The following is a 21,848-nucleotide window of genomic DNA, read 5'->3' as shown; positions in this document are numbered from 1 at the left end:
AGACCTAGTGAACCGCTTAGTGTGCTTAGGACAATCGGAGATAGCATGAGTGGAATCACCACAGTAAAAACATAGCCCATTCCGACGTCTGTGTTCTTGCCGTTCAGCTCTGGTCAAAGTCCTATCACATTGCATAGGCTCAGGCCCATGCTCAGATAGTACCGCCAAATGGTGCACAGCTTTACACTCACGCAAGCGTCGATCGATCTGAATGGCCAAAGACATAGACTCATTCAGACCAGCAGGCGTGGGAAATCCCACCATGACATCCTTAAGGGCTTCAGAGAGACCCTTTCTGAAGATTGCTGCCAGGGCACATTCATTCCACTGAGTGAGCACAGACCACTTTCTAAACTTCTGACAATATATTTCCGCTTCATCCTGACCCTGACACAGGGCCAGCAAGATTTTCTCTGCCTGATCCACTGAATTAGGTTCGTCATAAAGCAATCCAAGCTCCAGGAAAAACGCATCAACATCACGCAATGCCGGATCTCCTGGCACAAGGGAAAATGCCCAGTCTTGAGGGTCACCACGTAACAAAGAAATAATGATCTTTACTTGTTGAACAGGGTCACCTGAGGAGCGAGGTTTCAAGGCAAGAAACAATTTACAATTATTTTTGAAATTCAAGAACTTAGATCTATCACCAAAAAACAAATCAGGAATTGGAATCCTAGGCTCTAACATCAGATTCTGAACCACAAAATCTTGAATGTTTTGTACACTTATAGTGAGATTATCCATCCAAGAGGACAGACCTTGAATGTCCATGTCTACACCTGTGTTCTGAACCACCCAGATGTAAAGGGGAAAAGAGAGACAAAACACACTGCAAAGAAAAAAAAAAATGGTCTCAGAACTTCTCTTATCCCTCAGTACTTTGGGCCACCTGTACTGTTATGACCTGGTGGTCAGGACAATAATGGACCTGATAGTTAAGAGCACACGGAATGACCTGATAGTTACTGATAATATAGGACGAGCTCTGGGACGTGGGAACTCTGCTGACCGCAATCCCTAATCCTATCAACAACACTAGAAATAGCCGTGGATTGCTCCTAACGTTCCCTATGCAACTCGGCACAGCCTAAGGAACTAGCTAGCCCTGAAGATAGAAAAATAAAGCCTACCTTGCCTCAGAGAAATTCCCCAAAGGAAAAGGCAGCCCCCCACATATAATGACTGTGAGTAAAGATGAAAATACAAACACAGAGATGAAATAGATTAAGCAAAGTGAGGCCCGACTTACTGAACAGACTGAGGATAGGAAAGGTAGCTTTGCGGTCAGCATAAAAACCTACAAAAAGACCATGCAGAGGGCGCAAAAAGACCCTCCGCACCGACTCACGGTGCGGAGGCGCTCCCTCTGCGTCCCAGAGCTTCAAGCAAGCAAGACAACAATCAAAATAGCAAGCTGGACAGAAAAATAGCAAACCAGAGAAAAACAAGCAGTCACTTAGCTTCTGCTGGGAAGACAGGTCACAAGAACGATCCAGGAGTGAACTAGACCAATACTGGAACATTGACAGGTGGCATGGAGCAAAGATCTAAGTGGAGTTAAATAGAGCAGCGAGCTAACGAATTAACCTCGTCACCTGTGGAAGGAAACTCTGAAACACCCACAGCCACCAGAGAAAGTCCATGGACAGAACCAGCCGAAGTACCATTCATGACCACAGGAGGGAGCCCGACAACAGAATTCACAACACCACACATGATGCTCAGTACTGTATAATGGCCTTACATGATGCTCAATACTGTATAATGGGCACACATGATGCTCCATACTGTATAATGGCTACACATGATGCTCAATACCGTATAATGGCCATACATGATGTTCAACATTGTATAATGGCCACACATGATGCTCAATACTGTATAATGGTCACACAGTGCTCCATACTGTATAATGGTCACACAGTGCTCCATACTGTATAATGGCCAAACATGATGCTCAATACTGTATAATGGCCACACAGTGCTCCATACTGTATAATGGTCACACATTATGCTCAATACTGTATAATGGCCACACAGTGCTCCATACTGTATAATGGCCACACATGCTGCTCAATACTGTATAATGGCCACACAGTGCTCCATACTGTATACAGGCCAAACATGATGCTCAGTACTGTATAATGGCCACACATGATGCTCCATACTGTATAATGGTCACACATGATGTTCAACACTGTATAATGGCCACACATGATGCTGAATACTGTATAATGGCCACACAGTGCTCCATACTGTTTAATGGTCACACAGTGCTCCATACTGTGTAATGGCCACACATGATGCTCAATACTGTATTATGGCCACACATGATGCTCAATACTGTATAATGGCCACACAGTGCTCCATACTGTATAATGGCCACAAATGATGCTCAGTACTGTATAATGGCCACACATGATGCTTTATACTGTATAATTGCCACACATGATGCTCCATACTGTATAATCGCCACAAATAGTGCTCCATACAGTATTATGGACACATATAGTTTTCCATACTGTTTAATGGCCACACGTGATGCTCAATACTGTATAATCATTCAAAAAAGATTACCGCACACTCAAGACTGGTAAGATGCAAAAGGTGTATGCCAATTTTATTGAAGAAAACAAAACAAAAAAGAAGTGGTTGCCACATTCATATTCATTTGAAATAGACAAAAAACCCGACGTTTCGACCCTCCCGGGCCTTACTCATGGGGTTACTGAAAAGCAAAGAAACTGTATAAGACAATGTTTTACATAGGGCAACATTATAGAAAGAAAAAAAGGGGGGGGGGAGAAAATTACAAGAGGAGAACAAAACAAGAAAACAAAACAGTACATGCAATAATAAAACACCAATAAGAGAACGAGAAGAACTATTATGTACAAAGCAACCTAGAAGGCGAGGTAGTATGGTCAGGAACAACAAAAGGTTCTAGTAACAGGGTACAATAATAAACAAGGTATAATAATAGAGAAGCATGGTAATGAACTGTACAGTGTATTACCTCAAGTCCTTTGACATAGATGCATAATAGTGGCAGTGGTAGGGGGTGTACGACCGATCCCTTGTTAAGGCACAACCTGTCATAGTGGCAAGATGACATAATAATTAAATAGGAATGAAGAGTAGGGAATGTCGATAGAGCCTAACGGAGGAGGGTGGGATCCAGACACGTGTATCCAGTGTGGCATATATTAGAGAGTAGTGTCAGGTTATAGAGATAGGAGAGGAATAATAATGCTATGGGGGCCCAAAAGGGCAGATAGGAGATAATGGAGTTAGTCCAGCCATAGAACTGATAGGTGTAGGGTACTGGGATAAAGTACCATAAAGGGGAACCACAAGAGCATTTGAAACTAGCAACACATGGGACAGAGTAAACATATGCTGTACCTTATAATAAAGCCAGTCCGGGCAGAAGTGTCCCGGGAGCACAGAATCTGGGTGGTGAGGGCCGTTAGACACCTAGTGGGTCTGTAAAAATAGGTACAGGTACGAGGGGTCAGAGGATGATATCAGGAAAAAAGTGGCCGTAAATGGCCAGAGAAGAGGCGGCATATGTATACCTGAAAAGGGTCCCTGGGAGGATTAGCGGCGCATCCCGCGCCTTGCTGCGATGTCCTGGGGGGAGACCTGGAAAGTGAGAGTGGCTGGGGCTGCCGCCCTCAAATAGCGCCGGACAGGAAGTACCGGACTGGAAGTGACATCAGAGCCACGCCTCCGCACTGAGCTCTGTGTGAGAGTATGGGCAAGAAGTTGCCCTTGAGTGGGAGTGGCTAAGCGCTTCTGAGTGTGTAAGGGGAAGGGGGTGGATATGAGAGCATTGTCCTGGTAATGGATGCTAGCAATGTAATTAACCTGTAATGAATTGCAGGGCTCGCTGTAGGAAGATGGAAGTTGGTAAAGGGAGGGAAGCAAAATAGACTAGTTATATGTTGCGGCAGAAAACAAATAGTAGCTGAGATGGATATGAGGGGATAAAAAATAAATAATAAATAAGCAAGGAGGAAAAAAGAAAAAAAAAAAATCCTGAAAAAAACATGAAAACATGGGTGAAGATAGCAAGGTAAAAATAAAAACCAATAAAAAATAACAACAATTGGGGCAAAGATGAATGAAAATAAATACCAAAAAATGGAAAAAGAAAAATAAGTAAATGAGCCAAAATAGAAGAATAAAAATTGAAATGAAATGGAAAAAATAAGAATAAATATAAAAAAACAAAAAATAATAAATAATAAAATAAAAATAATAAAGGATAAATAGGAAAAATGCTCAAAAAAAGAAAAAAGAAAATATAAATGAAGATCAAAAATTGATGAAAATCAAAAATCTAGAACTATGCGCTAGATAACTCACCTACTGGATGGTGGACTCAACGTGTCTGGAAGGTAAAGAATTAGAGAATTAGCATAGTGTTATAGTAACCAATCAATTTCTCTGTTGAGGCCTTTGGGACTTAGGGTCTCCAGTTTGTGGATCCAATAAGTCTCTCTCATTTTGAGCTGTCTAATGTGGTTACCACCTCTCCTGGGTCTAGGGACCTGCTCGATGACTTGGTATTTAAGCTGCGCCACCGTGTGTCGGCATTTGATAAAATGATCAGGGATCGGTAACCAAGTTTTGCTGCAGCGAATGGTCGATTTGTGGCTTGCTATACGATCTTTTATGTGCTGGGTGGTCTCTCCTACGTCTGAGTCGGACAGCATAACACACCCCAGGACAGGTAAGACCTTCCCGATCCGTGGCTACTATACGTGCAACTCTAACTTTGTTGTTTACGTTATAAAGTGCCCATGTGGACTCATGTACGTAGGAGAGACCACCCAGCACATAAAAGATCGTATAGCAAGCCACAAATTGACCATTCGCTGCAGCAAAACTTGGTTACCGATCCCTGATCATTTTATCAAATGCCGACACACGGTGGCGCAGCTTAAATACCAAGTCATCGAGCAGGTCCCTAGACCCAGGAGAGGTGGTAACCACATTAGACAGCTCAAAATGAGAGAGACTTATTGGATCCACAAACTGGAGACCCTAAGTCCCAAAGGCCTCAACAGAGAAATTGATTGGTTACTATAACACTATGCTAATTCTCTAATTCTTTACCTTCCAGACACGTTGAGTCCACCATCCAGTAGGTGAGTTATCTAGCGCATAGTTCTAGATTTTTGATTTTCATCAATTTTTGATCTTCATTTATATTTTCTTTTTTCTTTTTTTGAACATTTTTCCTATTTATCCTTTATTATTTTTATTTTATTATTTATTATTTTTTGTTTTTTTATATTTATTCTTATTTTTTCCATTTCATTTCAATTTTTATTCTTCTATTTTGGCTCATTTACTTATTTTTCTTTTTCCATTTTTTGGTATTTATTTTCATTCATCTTTGCCCCAATTGTTGTTATTTTTTATTGGTTTTTATTTTTACTTTGCTATCTTCACCCATGTTTTCATGTTTTTTTCAGGATTTTTTATTTTTTTTTTCTCTTTTCCTCCTTGCTTATTTATTATTTATTTTTTATCCCCTCATATCCATCTCAGCTACTATTTGTTTTCTGCCGCAACATATAACTAGTCTTTTTTGCCCCCCTCCCTTTACCAACTTCCATCTTCCTACAGCGAGCCCTGCAATTCATTACAGGTTAATTACATTGCTAGCATCCATTACCAGGACAATGCTCTCATATCCACCCCCTTCCCCTTACACACTCAGAAGCGCTTAGCCACTCCCACTCAAGGGCAACTTCTTGCCCATACTCTCACACAGAGCTCAGTGCGGAGGCGTGGCTCTGATGTCACTTCCAGTCCGGTACTTCCTGTCCGGCGCTATTTGAGGGCGGCAGCCCCAGCCACTCTCACTTTCCAGGTCTCCCCCCAGGACATTGCAGCAAGGCGCGGGATGCGCCGCTAATCCTCCCAGGGACCCTTTTCAGGTATACATATGCCGCCTCTTCTCTGGCCATTTACGGCCACTTTTTTCCTGATATCATCCTCTGACCCCTATAACCTGTACCTATTTTTACAGACCCACTAGGTGTCTAACGGCCCTCACCACCCAGATTCTGTGCTCCCGGGACACTTCTGCCCGGACTGGCTTTATTATAAGGTACAGCATATGTTTACTCTGTCCCGTGTGTTGCTAGTTTCAAATGCTCTTGTGGTTCCCCTTTATGGTACTTTATCCCAGTACCCTACACCTATCAGTTCTATGGCTGGACTAACTCCATTATCTCCTATCTGCCCTTTTGGGCCCCCATAGCATTATTATTCCTCTCCTATCTCTATAACCTGACACTACTCTCTAATATATGCCACACTGGATACACGTGTCTGGATCCCACCCTCCTCCGTTAGGCTCTATCGACATTCCCTACTCTTCATTCCTATTTAATTATTATGTCATCTTGCCACTATGACAGGTTGTGCCTTAACAAGGGATCGGTCGTACACCCCCTACCACTGCCACTATTATGCATCTATGTCAAAGGACTTGAGGTAATACACTGTACAGTTCATTACCATGCTTCTCTATTATTATACCTTGTTTATTATTGTACGCTGTTACTAGAACCTTTTGTTGTTCCTGACCATACTACCTCGCCTTCTAGGTTGCTTTGTACATAATAGTTCTTCTCGTTCTCTTATTGGTGTTTTATTATTGCATGTACTGTTTTGTTTTCTTGTTTTGTTCTCCTCTTGTAATTTTCTCCCCCCCCCCCTTTTTTTCTTTCTATAATGTTGCCCTATGTAAAACATTGTCTTATACAGTTTCTTTGCTTTTCAGTAACCCCATGAGTAAGGCCCGGGAGGGTCGAAACGTCGGGTTTTTTGTCTATTTCAAATGAATATGAATGTGGCAACCACTTCTTTTTTGTTTTGTTTTCTTCAATAAAATTGGCATACACCTTTTGCATCTTACCAGTCTTGAGTGTGCGGTAATCTCTTTTGAATGATTGACTTGACCTCACGGTCAGTTTACCAGCACCTCCTTGTCCCTGACCTGAGTGCACACCATTTACCTTGTCTACAATACTGTATAATGGCCACACAGTGCTCCATACTGTATAATGGCCCCACATGATGCTGCGTACAGTATAATGGCCCCACATGATGCTGCGTACAGTATAATGGCCCCACGTGATGCTCCATACAGTATAATGAGCCCACGTAATGCTCCATACAGTATAATGAGCCCACGTGATGCTCCATACAGTATGAGCCCACATGATGCTGCATACTGTACAATGGCCTCATATGATGCTCCATATAGTATTTTGGCTCCACATGATGCTGGGTACAGTATAATGGCCCCACATGATGATGGGTACAGTGTAATGGCACCACATGATGATCCATACTGTATTAAGGCCACACATAGTTACTCCACCCCCATCATTGCCCTCACACCCCCATCATTGCCTTCTCCATCACTACACACACACCTAAACACACACATCTCTCACAGCGCTCCCTCGCAGCAGCTGGCAGCTTCCTCTACTGCCGCGCTGAATGATGTCATCCAGCCGTGCCGCTGACTGCTCATGTCACTGCAGTTCCGCTACGCCACTGATAAAGACCTCTCTGTGTCTCCTGTGCCAGTCAGTGTCAGAGTGAGGAGCAATATCTGCTCCGATCCGACACAGCTAGTACACATTGTACACACACAAGACTCCGCTCCATACACCTTGCACACACGGCTTCACTCTGTACACCTCGTACACACGCGGTTCCGCTCCATACACCTCGTACACACGCGGCTCCGCTCCATACACCTTGTACACACGCGGCTCCGCTCCGTACACCTCATACACATGCAGCTCCGCTCCATACACCCTATATACACGTGGCTCTGCTCCATACACCTCGTACACACACATGACTCCGCTCCATACACCATGTACACACACGGCTGCACTTTTCACACCTCGTACACAACCGGCTCTGCTCCATACACCTCGTACACACACGGCTCCACTCCATACACAACTTGTACACACGCGGCTCTGCTCCGTACACCTCGTACACACATGGCTCCGCTCCGTACACCTCACACACACCCGACTCAGCTCTGTACACCTCGTACACATGTGGCTCCACTCTGTACACCTTGTACACTTGCAGATGCACTCCGTACACCGCGTACACACACTTCTCCACTCCATACACTTCGTACACACTCGGCTTCACTCCGTACACCTCGTGCACATGGCTCTGCTCCGTACACCTTGTACACACACGGCTCTGCTACATCCACACTGTAAATGCCTCCTGACCCCTGCATGCACGGAAGCCCCGATCATGTGACCCCTGACTCCTCCCCTCCTGTGACCTCATCACAGGTCTTGTGCATACAGAGCAGCCATATATTTGGTGTGCGGCTCTGAGGGTGGAGGGATGAGGCTGAGGCTCATATTGCAGTGCAGGAAAAGTAAGGTCCCAGCCATGACAGCAGAGCAGACTCTCAAAATCGGGACTGCCCCGCTGGATCCGGGACGGTTGGGAGGCATACAAGGGCAGGGTACTATTCCTTTTTATAAGTCTGTCACTGTTAGTTTGCTTACTGTATTGTATATATGTATTATATGTATAACCCTTTCTTCACATGTAAAGGACCACGGAATTCATGGTGCTCATATATACCATGATTTCTCAATGCTGTTTCCTGAACCTAACAGTATTACAGTGTTACAATTACGTACAGTAAGTGCCATTTGTCTGTTCTAGGAAAATGCTTCTCATAATGCAGCCATACTAATAAAATGCTGATTCTCTTTTGCATGTTCTCCTAGCAAGAGTTTCTGCCTGTCACTGTTCCACCGCTCAGGGTGTCTGGGATGTAGTTACTTACAACTAAGCCATACAATCTGGTACAGGGGTGTGCTGAAGCTGTCATTACTTTGATGGACAGCATGGCCATCCAATCTGGTACAGGGATGTGCTGAGCTGTCAGCAGGGCTGGCTTTAGCAACAGGCAGACCGGGCAGCCGCCTAGGGTCCCCGTTACTCCAGGGGTCCCCAGCCAGTGGCGTGCCGCTAATAGCAGCACACCACATGGCTGTTATGGAGCCCCTGAGTAAGGACCCAGCACCGCCCCGCCCCCCCACATCGAGCATTCAACTTATCGGCACCATATATGCCGATACAGTTGAAAGCAGTAATGGAGGAGAGAGTGTTATCTGATGTTCCTTCTCCAATCACCCCCCCTCTGTCCCCGACTCAGCGTGGAGCTGACGAGATGCTGAGGTGCTCTACACTGCAGAAGCCAGAGCAGCACGAGAATGAGGATGAGAGGTAAGGTATGTGCTGTATTGTGTGTGTGCAGCAGGGGAACAAGGGTGAGAGATAAGGTGTGTGTGTGTGTGTGTGTGTCTGCTGCACTATACTGTGTGTGTGGAGGCTGCATTATAATGTGTATGTGGGCGGCTGCATTATACTGTGTGTGGGGCTGCAGTATACTGTGGGGGGGCCTGCATTATACTGTGGGGGGGGGCTGCACTATACGGTGTCTGGGGGCGCTGCACTGTGTGTGGGGGCTGCATTATACTGTATGTGGGGGCTGCATTATACTGTGTGTGGGGTGTTATGATAAGGTAATTCAGTACCACAATGGACATAGAGGTCAGAGCACATACAGTGACCTGACAATAACCCAAAGACATAGAACGAGCTCTGAGACGTGGGAACTCTGCTGACAGCAATCCCTAATCCTCTCCAACCACACTAGAGGCAGCCGTGGATTGCGCCTAACGCTCCCTATGCAACTCGGCACAGCCTGAGAAACTAGCTAGCCTGAAGATAGAAAATAAGCCTACCTTGCCTCAGAGAAATACCCCAAAGGAAAAGGCAGCCCCCACATATAATGACTGTGAGTTAAGATGAAAAGACAAACGTAGAGATGAAATAGATTTAGCAAAGTGAGGCCCGACTTTCTGAACAGAGCGAGGATAGGAAAGGTAATTTTGCGGTCAACACAAAACCCTACAAAAACCACGCAAAGGGGGCAAAAAGACCCTCCGTACCGAACTAACGGCATGGAGGTACACCCTCTGCGTCCCAGAGCTTCCAGCAAGCAGGAAAAAACAAATAGACAAGCTGGACAGAAAAAACAGCAAACAAAATAGCAAAGCAGAACTTAGCTATGCAGAGCAGCAGGCCACAGGAACGATCCAGGAGGAAACAGGTCCAATACTAGAACATTGACTGGAGGCCAGGATCAAAGCACTAGGTGGAGTTAAATAGAGCAGCACCTAACGACTTCACCACATCACCTGAGGAAGGAAACTCAGAAGCCGCAGTACCACTTTCCTCCACCAACGGAAGCTCACAGAGAGAATCAGCCGAAGTACCACTTGTGACCATAGGAGGGAGCTCTGCCACAGAATTCACAACAGTACCCCCCCCCTTGAGGAGGGGTCACCGAACCCTCACCAGAACCCCCAGGACGACCAGGATGAGCCATATGAAAGGCACGAACAAGATCGGGAGCATGGACATCAGAGGCAAAGACCCAGGAATTATCTTCCTGAGCATAACCCTTCCACTTAACCAGATACTGGAGTTTCCGTCTTGAAACACGAGAATCCAAAATCTTCTCCACAATATACTCCAACTCCCCCTCCACCAAAACCGGGGCAGGAGGATCAACAGTCCTCGAATGCCCACTTCATGGCCAGCAACTCTCGATTGCCCACATCATAATTTCGCTCAGCAGGTGAAAACTTCCTGGAAAAGAAGGCGCATGGTTTCATCACCGACCAATCAGAACTTCTCTGCGACAAAACAGCCCCTGCTCCAATCTCAGAAGCATCAACCTCGACCTGGAATGGAAGCGAAACATCTGGTTGACACAACACAGGGGCAGAAGAAAAACGACGCTTCAACTCTTGAAAAGCTTCCACAGCAGCAGAAGACCAATTGACCACATCAGCACCCTTCTTGGTCAAATTGGTCAATGGTTTAGCAATACTAGAAAAATTGCAGATGAAGCGACGATAAAAATTAGCAAAGCCCAGGAACTTTTGCAGACTTTTCAGAGATGTCGGCTGAGTCCAATCATGGATGGCTTAGACCTTAACAGGGTCCATCTCGATAGTAGAAGGGGAAAAGATGAACTCCAAAAATGAAACCTTCTGAACCCCAAAGAGACACTTTGATCCCTTCACAAACAAAGAATTAGCACGCAGGACCTGAAACACCGTTCTGACCTGCTTCACATGAGACTCCCAATCATCCGAGAAGATCAAAATGTGATCCAAGTACACAATCAGGAATTTATCCAGGTACTCTCGGAAGATGTCATGCATAAAGGACTGAAACACTGATGGAGCATTGGCAAGTCCGAATGGCATTACTAGATACTCAAAATGGCCCTCGGGCGTATTAAATGCAGTTTTCCATTCATCGCCTCGCTTAATACGCACAAGATTATGCGCACCACGAAGATCTATCTTGGTGAACCAACTAGCCCTCTTAATCCGAGCAAACAAATCAGATAACAACGGCAAGGGGTACTGAAATTTAACCGTGATCTTATTAAGAAGGCGGTAATCTATACAAGGTCTCAGTGAACCATCCTTCTTGGCTACAAAAAAGAACCCTGCTCCTAATGGCGACGATGACGGGCGAATATGCCCCTTCTCCAAGGACTCCTTCACATAACTCCGCATAGCGGCGTGCTCAGGCACAGACAAATTAAACAGTCGACCTTTTGGGAATTTACTACCAGGAATCAAATCGATAGCACAATCACAATCCCTATGCGGAGGTAGGGTATCGGACTTGGGCTCATCAAATACATCCCGGTAATCAGACAAGAACTCTGGAACCTCAGAAGGGGTGGATGACGAAATAGTCAGAAATGGGACATCACCATGTACCCCCAGAAAACCCCAGCTGGACACAGACATGGATTTCCAATCTAATACTGGATTATGGACTTGTAGCCATGGCAACCCCAACACGACCACATCATGCAGATTATGCAACACCAGAAAGCGAATAACCTCCTGATGTGCAGGAGCCATGCACATGGTCAGCTGGGTCCAGTACTGAGGCTTATTCTTGGCCAAAGGCGTAGCATCAATTCCTCTCAATGGAATAGGACACTGCAAGGGCTCCAAGAAAAACCCACAACGCCAAGCATACTCCAAGTCCATCAAATTCAGGGCAGCGCCTGAATCCACAAATGCCATGACAGAATACGATGACAAAGAGCAGATCAAGGTAACGGACAGAAGACATTTTGACTGTACCGTACCAATGGTGGCAGACCTAGCGAACCGCTTAGTGCGCTTAGGACAATCAGAGATAGCATGAGTGGAATCACCACAGTAGAAACACAGCCCATTCAGACGTCTGTGTTCTTGCCGTTCAACTCTGGTCAAAATCCTATCGCACTGCATAGGCTCAGGTTTAAGCTCAGGTAATACCACCAAATGGTGCACAGATTTACGCTCACGCAAGCGTCGACTGATCTGAATGGCCAAAGACATAGACTCATTCAGACCAGCAGGCATAGGAAATCCCACCATGAAATCCTTAAGGGCTTCAGAGAGACCTTTTCTGAAAATAGCTGCGAGCGCACCTTCATTACATTGAGTGAGTACGGACCACTTTCTAAATTTCTGACAATATACCTCTATCTCATCCTGACCCTGATACAGAGCCAGCAAATTTTTCTCTGCCTGATCCACTGAATTAGGTTCATCGTACAGCAATCCGAGCGCCAGGAAAAACGCATCGATATTACCTAATGCAGGATCTCCTGACGCAAGAGAAAATGCCCAGTCCTGAGGGTCGCCACGTAAAAAAGAAATAATGATCCTAACTTGTTGAACTGGGTCACCAGAGGAGCGAGGTTTCAAAGCCAGAAATAGTTTACAATTATTTTTGAAACTCAGAAATTTAGTTCTATCTCCAAAAAACAAATCAGGAATAGGAATTCTCGGTTCTAACATAGAATTCTGAACCACAAAGTCTTGAATATTTTGTACTCTTGCCGTGAGCTGATCCACACATGAAGACAGACCTTTAATGTCCATCGCTACACCTGTGTCCTGAACCACCCAAATGTCTAGGGGAAAAAAAAGGCAAAACACAGTGCAGAGAAAAAAAATGGTCTCAGAACTTCTTTTTTCCCTCTATTGAGAATCATTAGTACTTTGGGCCTCCAGTACTGTTATGATAAGGTAATTCAGTACCACAATGGACATAGAGGTCAGAGCACATACAGTGACCTGACAATAACCCAAAGACATAGAACAAGCTCTGAGACGTGGGAACTCTGCTGACCGCAATCCCTAATCCTCTCCAACCACACTAGAGGCAGCCGTGGATTGCGCCTAACGCTCCCTATGCAACTCGGCACAGCCTGAGAAACTAGCTAGCCTGAAGATAGAAAATAAGCCTACCTTGCCTCAGAGAAATACCCCAAAGGAAAAGGCAGCCCCCACATATAATGACTGTGAGTTAAGATGAAAAGACAAACGTAGAGATGAAATAGATTTAGCAAAGTGAGGCCCGACTTTCTGAACAGAGTGAGGATAGGAAAGGTAACTTTGCGTTCAACACAAAACCCTACAAAAACCATGCAAAGGGGGCAAAAAGACCCTCCGTACCGAACTAACGGCACGGAGGTACACCCTCTGCGTCCCAGAGCTTCCAGCAAGCAGGAAAAAACAAATAGACAAGCTGGACAGAAAAAACAGCAAACAAAATAGCAAAGCAGAACTTAGCTATGCAGAGCAGCAGGCCACAGGAACGATCCAGGAGGAAACAGGTCCAATACTAGAACATTGACTGGAGGCCAGGATCAAAGCACTAGGTGGAGTTAAATAGAGCAGCACCTAACGACTTCACCACATCACCTGAGGAAGGAAACTCAGAAGCCGCAGTACCACTTTCCTCCACCAACGGAAGCTCACAGAGAGAATCAGCCGAAGTACCACTTGTGACCACAGGAGGGAGCTCTGCCACAGAATTCACAACAGTGGGGGCTGCACTATACTGTGTGTGGGGGCTGCATTAAACTGTGTGGGGGGCTGCATCATACTGTGGTGTAAGGGCTGCATTATACTGTGTATGGGGCTGCATTATACTGTGTGTGTGGGCACTGCATTATACTGTGAGGGGGGAGTGCACTATACTGTGTGTGGTGGCTGCATTATACTGTGTGGGGGTCTGCACTATACTGTGTGTGTATTTGTGGGGGGCTGAATTATACTGTGTGTGAGGGGGCTGCACTTTACTGAGTGTGTGTTTGTGGGGGCAGCTGAATTATACTGTGGGGGGCTGCATTATACTGTGTGTGTGGGGTTACATTATACTCTGAGGGGGCTACATTATACTCTGAAGAGGGATGCATTTTACTATGTGTGGGGGCTGGATCATACACAGAGGGACCTGCATTGTACTCTGAGGGGGCTACAATATACTCTGAAGGGGCTGCATTATACCCTCAGGGGGCTGCATTATACTCTGAGGGGACTACATTCTACTCTAAAGGGGCTGCATTATACTCTGAAGGGGCTGTATTATAATGTGTCCGGAGGCTGAATCATACTCTGAGGGGGCTGCATTATGCTCTGTGAGGGGACTTCATTATACTCTATGAAGGGGGCTGCAGTATACTCTATGAGGGAGGCTGCAGTTTACTCTATGAGGGGGCTGCAGTATATTCTGAGGGGGGCTGAATTATACTCTGAGAGGGACTCAATTATACTCTATCAAGGACCATGGGGAGTGCATTTTACTATGTGTACTTTATGGGACTTGCATTATACTATATCAAGGACTATCTCTACCAAACGTTCTTCCTCAGTAAGGGTATGTGCACACGGTCAGTAAACGCTGCAGGTTGTACGCTGCATACTTGGGCAGCATCCAGATGTTACAGCATAGTGGATGGGATTTCAAGAAATCCCATGCCCACTATGCATGCACAGATGCCTGCAGCTCATCCGCTGAGACAGACATGCGGCGTGTCTCTCCAGACTGCATCCAGAAGAGAATATAATGGGCACACTGTAAAGTTCAATGAGGAAGGTGCTGGCTGGACATCCAACGTCAAATATACAAGAAAAACAGCCGCACTCAAGTCTTGATTTCAATGTAGAAAAAAGTTTTTTTTATTCAAGTGCACAGGCACCACCAAATAATTTTTGAAGAAAAGGCAAGTGATTGCGGACAACGAGGTAACGTTTCGACGAGACACGGTCTTTCTCAAAACCTCACTGCAAAGATAAATACAGTATATAAGTGTGCTGTACAAATATACATGTGAAAAAGAAAAAACCTGCAATTCATAAAGATAAAAAACAAAAACAAACTTCCTATGTAAAACTACAAAACATAAAACTACAAAAAAAATTTTTATATTATATATATACAGTGGGGCAAAAAAGTATTTAGTCAGTCAGCAATAGTGCAAGTTCCACCACTTAAAAAGATGAGAGGCGTCTGTAATTTAAATCATAGGTAGACCTCAACTATGGGAGACAAACTGAGAAAAAAAAATCCAGAAAATCACATTGTCTGTTTTTTTTAACATTTTATTTGCATATTATGGTGGAAAATAAGTATTTGGTCAGAAACAAAATTTCATCTCAATACTTTGTAATATATCCTTTGTTGGCAATGACAGAGGTCAAACGTTTTCTGTAAGTCTTCACAAGGATGCCACACACTGTTGTTGGTATGTTGGCCCATTCCTCCATGCAGATCTCCTCTAGAGCAGTGATGTTTTTGGCTTTTCGCTTGGCAACACGGACTTTCAACTCCCTCCAAAGGTTTTCTATAGGGTTGAGATCTGGAGACTGGCTAGGCCACTCCAGGACCTTGAAATGCTTCTTACGAAGCCACTCCTTCGTTGCCTGGCGGTGTGCTTTGGATCATTGTCATGTTGAAAGACCCAGCCATGTTTCATCTTCAATGCCCTTGCTGATGGAAGGAGGTTTGCACTCAAAGTCTCACGATACATGGCCCCACTCATTCTTTCATGTACCCGGATCAGTCGTCCTGGCCCCTTTGCAGAGAAACAGCCCCAAAGCATGATGTTCCCACCACCATGCTTTACAGTAGGTATGGTGTTTGATGGATGCAACTCAGTATTCTTTTTCCTCCAAACACGACAAGTTGTGTTTCTACCAAACAGTTCCAGTTTGGTTTCATCAGACCATAGGACATTCTCCCAAAACTCCTCTGGATCATCCAAATGCTCTCTAGCAAACTTCAGACGGGCCCGGACATGTACTGGCTTAAGCAGTGGGACACGTCTGGCACTGCAGGATCTGAGTCCATGGTGGCGTAGTGTGTTACTTATGGTAGGCCTTGTTACATTGGTCCCAGCTCTCTGCAGTTCATTCACTAGGTCCCCCCGCGTGGTTCTGGGATTTTTGCTCACCATTCTTGTGATCTTTCTGACCCCACGGGGTGGGATTTTGCGTGGAGCCCCAGATCGAGGGAGATTATCAGTGGTCTTGTATGTCTTCCATTTTCTAATTATTGCTCCCACTGTTGATTTCTTCACTCCAAGCTGGTTGGCTATTGCAGATTCAGTCTTCCCAGCCTGGTGCAGGGCTACAATTTTGTTTCTCGTGTCCTTTGACAGCTCTTTGGTCTTCACCATAGTGGAGTTTGGAGTCAGACTGTTTGAGGGTGTGCACAGGTGTCTTTTTATACTGATAACAAGTTTAAACAGGTGCCATTACTACAGGTAATGAGTGGAGGAAAGAGGAGACTCTTAAAGAAGAAGTTACAGGTCTGTAAGAGCCAGAAATCTTGATTGTTTGTTTCTGACCAAATACTTATTTTCCACCATAATATGCAAAAAAAATGATAAAAAACCAGACAATGTGATTTTCTGGATTTTTTTTTCTCAGTTTGTCTCCCATAGTTGAGGTCTACCTATGATGTAAATTACAGACGCCTCTCATCTTTTTAAGTGGTGGAACTTGCACTATTGCTGACTGACTAAATACTTTTTTGCCCCACTGTATATATATATATATACAGCTTGCAATATATTGAATACGGACCCAATTATGTCCCAGGGCAATAAATTGTAGCATATAGAGAGCTGAGTGGAAGTCCCCTGGGATCAGGTTTCATATAGGGACTACTAAAAAGAACGTTGCTGTACTGAAACATAAACACATAAATGCAGATAGCACTGTTCAAGACGCCATAGTACACTGACCTTAGGTAGGAGGAGTAGTAAGGAAGAGAGGATATAGGAGGAAAGTCCCCAAGGACTAGAGAGAAGCAGAGAGGACATGGTTAAATATATGGTACACTGAAAGCACAGAGGGGTAAAAGGTACTGAAACAACATGCAAGTGCAGTTTTTACCAGCTCCAGGTAGAATTCAGGAGTAAGATGGTGGTGCAGTAGCTAGTGTGGACGCTGTTGGCGCTTTAAATACACCGCAGTAGCGGTCATATCCGGTGCCTGATGGTGTGCACCTCTGTGTAGTGAAAACGAGGTATGCCCCGCGAGACTGCAGCATGTCTGTTTATCTTGCGGATACCCAAGTCTGTGAAAGATAAATCTCACCCATACAATGTATTGGATGCGGTGAATAAGCACGGTTCAATGAACAATCAATCGCCTGCGTTCAATAGCCGGCAGTACTTTGGATATAGCGGACATGTGCAGCGCCCAAAACGCTGCCAATTACTAAACATGTGCACATACCCTAAAGAGGATGGGAAACAAGCATCGGACGACTTCAATATTGTTGATCGCACACCTATAGCGGTCTGAACTTAGCACTTGTAAATGCAAAAGAAATGTTTATGTGTGATGGTGCAATATGTGAGCTTTTGGGGCCCCTCTTTAAACTTTTGCCCAGGGCCCCACTTTATCTAAAACCAGCCTTGGCTGTCAGTGTGTTGATTGACAGCTAAACTATCCAATCTGTGACTGGGAGGCATCGGCTGTTCCCGGGTAATTGCCATGCCTACTTAACTGAGCAGCTTCTCACAGACCACTGCCAGACGTACATTCAGCCTGTGAGGTTGTGCTTTCCTGTGCCTTGAGCTCTGTATGCTTGATCTGTTGCCTGACCTCGGACTTTGTTCTGACCATCCACCTATTTAACCCCTTCAGCTCTGATCCGTTATCCTCCCGGTACTCTGACCTTGGAACATTACCTGATTACGCTTTTGTCTCTTCCTTGTGTTTATGACGTACCCTCCTGGCTTCTGACCTTGGACTCCTTGAACACTGAGTCGCGGCTTGGCCGTGAGAAGTGACTAGTGTCACACTCCCGGCTTTAACGCCAAATTTTACTACTTCATCTTTGGCAAAAAGTGCAGTGTGCCCCTATTCAAAAATCCCAAGTGTCACTGGGCCATGACAGCTCAACAAGTGTCAATGATCATGCAGCGCCCTAGAGACCTGGTCGTTGCAGTAATGTCGCTCTGCCGCTAAGGAGGGTGATGTTATGTCTGATTGCACTAAAGGAGTTCACCTGACCAGGTATCACAAGCACATTACACTTCACACTTCGGCCACTAGGGGGAGCAAAAGGCACTATGTATTAGGCCACTCCTCACATTGGTAAAACTAGGGGTCGGATAGGAAGTTAGAACAGAACGCAGCCTGGGAGAGTCCAGGGAGGACCTGTCAGGGGTGGGTTCCTGACAGGGGCCTAGCAGAATGAATAGAAAGCAACGGAACCACGCCTGCACTACCTTGCAGCGGTATCCTACGAAAGGATACAAAGAGAAGGCTATTGTGGAAAGTGAGAAACGAGATCAAGCACAAAGGAGAGCCAGTAGGAGTCGTGCCCCGAGAGTGGCAACATCCTACTGAGGTGCGTAGCCGGTGACCGAAACACCGAGGAAGTAACTGACTTTATGCCTTACTTCAAATACCGCAGGACAGTTAATTATAGGTTAGCTGTCTACCATAAATCACCTAAGCAGACATAGGCGGCAAGCGTGGAGAGGGGCATCTCTAGGGTCCCAGAATAGCTCCGAGCCTTCCCGTCAAACGGGTGCGTCCTATCCAGATAAACTTGGGGGACGCAGAGAGAGAGAGAAAGAGAAAGAACGAGACCAGAAGTTGTGAGGACTATCCCAAATGCTCAGCAGGGAAGAACTACAACACACAGGCGCTAGTGGTAGGCAACGATTTCCACCTGCAAAGGGAACTCTGGATGTGCCTTCGGACCAGCCGGTCTCAGACAGCCCAGTTGACAGTGCTCTGGATTGAGGATCCCGAAGCCTTCAGTAAAAGGTAAAGAGACTGCAACCCTGTGTCCTCGTTATTGACTGCGCCTCACACCATCGCCACCTACATTACTGGGAAGCCCTGGGGACATACTTCACCTGTGGGAAGGTATACCATCTAGCTGCCATTACATCACCCCAGTGGACCCCGAGCAGCGTCGGTCGACCTGACCGAATACCACAGGTGGCGTCACGAAACTTTAGCCGACTTTCATTTCCCCTTTTATTGGACGCCCCTTAGCAGGGTAACGGACCGGGTCCAGCCACCGTTACAACCCTAGAACTGCGACAGAGAGGACTGGTACCGAGTAACCCGCGGCCCTGCGTCTGGGGGCGCTCCAATCATTTTTTTGGAATACCAAGTGAATTTCAAAACATTTGAGAGGAATTATGTCTATGCGGATTATCTCTACTGTGGCAATAAACCAGATGGAGAGATCCTGGGTAACTCCATGGTAATGCTGTGATTTTTTAGTTGTAATGTTCTATGACCTCACATTTTCAGATTCCATTGTACAAATCTAAAGCATATATGAGAATAGAGACAATCATGGAAGTCAGTTCACTGAACCTAAAACCCTACTTCGGACAGAATTGCATTCTTTGTACTGACAGTTATCCCCTCCCAATCACATACAAACACTCTTATATTAAAGAACTGATAGTAGATGTTAAAAATAAAAAGGGGTTTATGTTCCCTTTAATTAAGTTTGGAATAGGGAGCATACTGTGACATAATCCAAATTTATTGTTTTATCGCTCCGGGCAAAACAGCACTAATATCTAGGCAGGGGTATGAATTTCTCATGGTTCTAGGATTGTGTGATCTCTTTTCATTTCCCATGTGTTCTTTATATGTATACAAGCACCGGAGGATACCGCACCCTATCATTACATTAATAGTAAGGTCTCATAATTGCAAATTGGATGTTGTCACTAGTTCAGAACACAATGGTTGCTTTACTGTCATGAAGAATTTTCACTTGTAAAACTGGTATGATCATTAGCTACTTGAACTGGTTTAGAGCAATGTACCATATTTCTATTTGATATTGCCTGCCTTGTGTGATTATGTCCAGTGTGTCAGTGCAAGAATGATTTCTCATACAGCAATTGATGGAAAAGGTGACAAAAAGAAGGCCAGTAATACATTGTTTGGTGGATGGTTCCCCTGGGGGAACTGGGAAAATTGTATCCAACTATATTTTTGATATGTAAGCTGTGGGGTAGATTGAAACAAATTTGTGGGATTACGGGTCTGACCAGGTTCTCCCCGTTATGGCATAATAATAATTTACTGGAGTTTGTGGCACTGGGGGTATTGTTATGACCTGGTGGTTAGGACAATAATGGACCTGGTGGTTAAGAGCACACGGAATGACCTGATAGTTACTAATAATACAGGACGAGCTCTGAGACGTGGGAACTCTGCTGACCGCAATCCCTAATTCTATCACACACACTAGAAATAGCCGTGGATTGCTCCTAATGCTCCCTATGCAACTCGTCACAGCCTAAGGAACTAGATAGCCCTAAAGATAGAAAAATAAAGCCTACCTTGCCTCAGAGAAATTCCCCAAAGGAAAAGGCAGCCCCCCACATATACTGACTCTGAGTAAAGATGAAAATTACAAGCACAGAGATGAAATAGATTTAGCAAAGTGAGGCCCGACTTACTGAACAGACAGAGGATAGGAAAGGTAACTTTGCGGTCAGCACAAAAACTACAAAAAGACCACGCAGAGGGCGCAAAAAGACCCTCCGCACCGACTCACGGTGCGGAGGCGCTCCCTCTGCGTCCCAGAGCTTCCAGCAAGCAAGACAAAAATCAAAATAGCAAGCTGGACAGAAAAATAGCAAACCAGAGAAAAACAAGCAGGAACTTATTTTCTGCTGGGAAGACAGGTCACAAGAACGATCCAGGAGTGAACTAGACCAATACTGGAACATTCACAGGTGGCATGGAGCAATGATCTAAGTGGAGTTAAATAGAGCAGCCAGCTAACGAATTAACCTCGTCACCTGTGGAAGGAAACTCAGAAGCCGCAGCCCCACTCACAACCACCAGAGGAAGCCCATGGACAGAACCAGCTGAAGTACCATTCATGACCACAGGAGGGAGCTTGACAACAGAATTCACAACAGGGTATTACCAGAGTGGCAGGCCAAGGGAATTCAATATGTGGTATCAAATAATTGAGCAGCGACAGTTGAAATCCTTTTCCCAATTGCAGGAATTCCCAGTATTTGCGGATGAGACATGCATTCGGAGCTCAGAATAGGGATGATTGTATTAGAATCCAAGGAGATATAGTGTTGGAATATGTGGGTGGTGACAGGACTACGAGGCAATATTACCATTGTTTATACTTATATTTCCATCCTGTGACTGGGCGCTCTACAGGCGCATGCGCATCTCTATGTTACTTTGTTTGGCCGGCCGGCTTTTTCTGGTGGCCATAGCAACGTGTTTATATCGGGAGTATGCGCAGTTGTTCTCTGGCTCTCTCATTAAGGAGGGCGCACCTGAGCCATCGGCATCGCTGGTTGGCACCTGCGCATTAAGGTGCGCGCACATATTCCTAGCATTTGG

General features: G+C 45.2%; 2 long non-coding RNA genes across 3 annotated transcripts; one reads left to right on the top strand and one right to left on the bottom strand.

Annotated features, from left to right (window-relative positions):
- Positions 1-2,703: 2,703 nt before the first annotated feature.
- Positions 2,704-3,686, bottom strand: LOC138673991 (uncharacterized). Of its 2 annotated transcripts, XR_011320412.1 has the most exons (4): positions 3,582-3,686; positions 3,409-3,489; positions 3,020-3,095; positions 2,704-2,731 (listed from the first exon to the last, which is right to left on the bottom strand). It is a non-coding gene; the product is annotated as an uncharacterized lncRNA (long non-coding RNA). The 2 variants fall into 2 exon arrangements; XR_011320411.1 differs by having other exon boundaries at positions 3,409-3,686.
- A 2,363-nt stretch (positions 3,687-6,049) lies between these two features.
- Positions 6,050-6,929, top strand: LOC138673990 (uncharacterized). Its single transcript, XR_011320410.1, has 3 exons — positions 6,050-6,130; positions 6,444-6,519; positions 6,809-6,929. It is a non-coding gene; the product is annotated as an uncharacterized lncRNA (long non-coding RNA).
- The last annotated feature ends 14,919 nt before the right edge of the window (positions 6,930-21,848 follow it).

This window comes from Ranitomeya imitator, chromosome 4 (assembly GCF_032444005.1).
Source record: "Ranitomeya imitator isolate aRanImi1 chromosome 4, aRanImi1.pri, whole genome shotgun sequence".
Taxonomy (NCBI): domain Eukaryota; kingdom Metazoa; phylum Chordata; class Amphibia; order Anura; family Dendrobatidae; genus Ranitomeya; species Ranitomeya imitator.
The sequence above is the reverse complement of the archived record's forward strand: the minus strand, read 5'-3'. Positions and strand labels throughout refer to the sequence as shown.